We start from the raw sequence: 1,064 nt of genomic DNA on the forward strand, positions 1-1,064 counted from the left end.
GCAGAGGCAGGCGGATCTCTGTGAGTTCGAGACCAGCCTGGTCTACAGAGCTAGTTCCAGGACAGGCTCCAAAGCCACAGAGAAACCTTGTCTCGAAAAACCAAAAAAATAAATAATAAAGGCCTTCTGTGATTAAAAAAAAACTCTCAAAATACCTTTTATTACCCCCACTCACCCCTTCCCTGCCTGACTCCCTTTATTTCACACAACGGCATATGAAAAAAAATGCTTCACGTTTTTGGATACAAGGTCCTTTCTAAGCCTTTTAGCTTACAAGATTAGGTAAGAATGTGGCTCGTTACAAGGCCTCCGCTTGAAAGCGGAGAAATAGTGGGGCATGGTGGTGCACTCCTATAATTCCAGCACTCGGAAGACAAGAGGCAGGGGGACCACCAGGCCTACACAGTGAAACCGTGTTTAAGGCCAATTGGGTAACTTAGTGAGGTCGGATCTCAAAGAAAGCAGGGAGGAAGAGAGGGTGGAAAAAATGGATAGAGATACAGCTCAGTAGTAGATTTCAATCAACAGTGCAATAAATTAAAAGAAAGGGGGAGGGAGGTTCCTTTTTTAAAATTGACTTTGCATATGTGTGTGTTTATAGCACAAATAGGAGCTAAGGGGAGGCAGAGGGTGTCTGACCCCAGAACTTGTTACACCTTGTTATACGCACTTGTGAGCTGCCTGGTATGAGCACTGGGGACAGAATCTCTGGAAGAGGAGTAAGCAACCCTTACCAGTTAAATCACCTCTCCAGTCCCAAGAAAAATTGCTTAGTTTCAGTTTTCCTGCCTTGGTGAAGAAAGAGATTTTTAAGTGAGAACTTAGATACAAGCTTAGTATCCGATCATCCTCACAAGCTCCACAGCCTTTAACTCCCAAATCCCGGGGCAGAAACTGTTGGTTACTTCAATAGAAACTCAAATAGGAATGCTTGTAAAATCAAAGATGGCTGATTAACTTAACAAAGTAACCATTTTGTTACTTTCAAGACAATTCTTTGTATCAAAAGTCAGTTTGTTTGGCTGAGGGGTAGTTGAGTGGGTAAAGGGGCTTGCAGCCAATCC

General features: G+C 43.3%; 2 protein-coding genes across 3 annotated transcripts in view; one reads left to right on the forward strand and one right to left on the reverse strand.

Annotated features, from left to right (window-relative positions):
- The window catches only part of Mcc (MCC, WNT signaling pathway regulator), a 279,416-nt gene that overhangs the window by 201,725 nt on the left and 76,627 nt on the right, over positions 1-1,064 (reverse strand). The window lies entirely within an intron of this gene.
- LOC113457098 overlaps positions 1-1,064 on the forward strand; it is a 45,047-nt gene that overhangs the window by 16,584 nt on the left and 27,399 nt on the right. The window lies entirely within an intron of this gene.

Source organism: Microtus ochrogaster, chromosome 18, assembly GCF_000317375.1.
Source record: "Microtus ochrogaster isolate Prairie Vole_2 chromosome 18, MicOch1.0, whole genome shotgun sequence".
In the NCBI taxonomy this organism is placed as follows: domain Eukaryota; kingdom Metazoa; phylum Chordata; class Mammalia; order Rodentia; family Cricetidae; genus Microtus; species Microtus ochrogaster.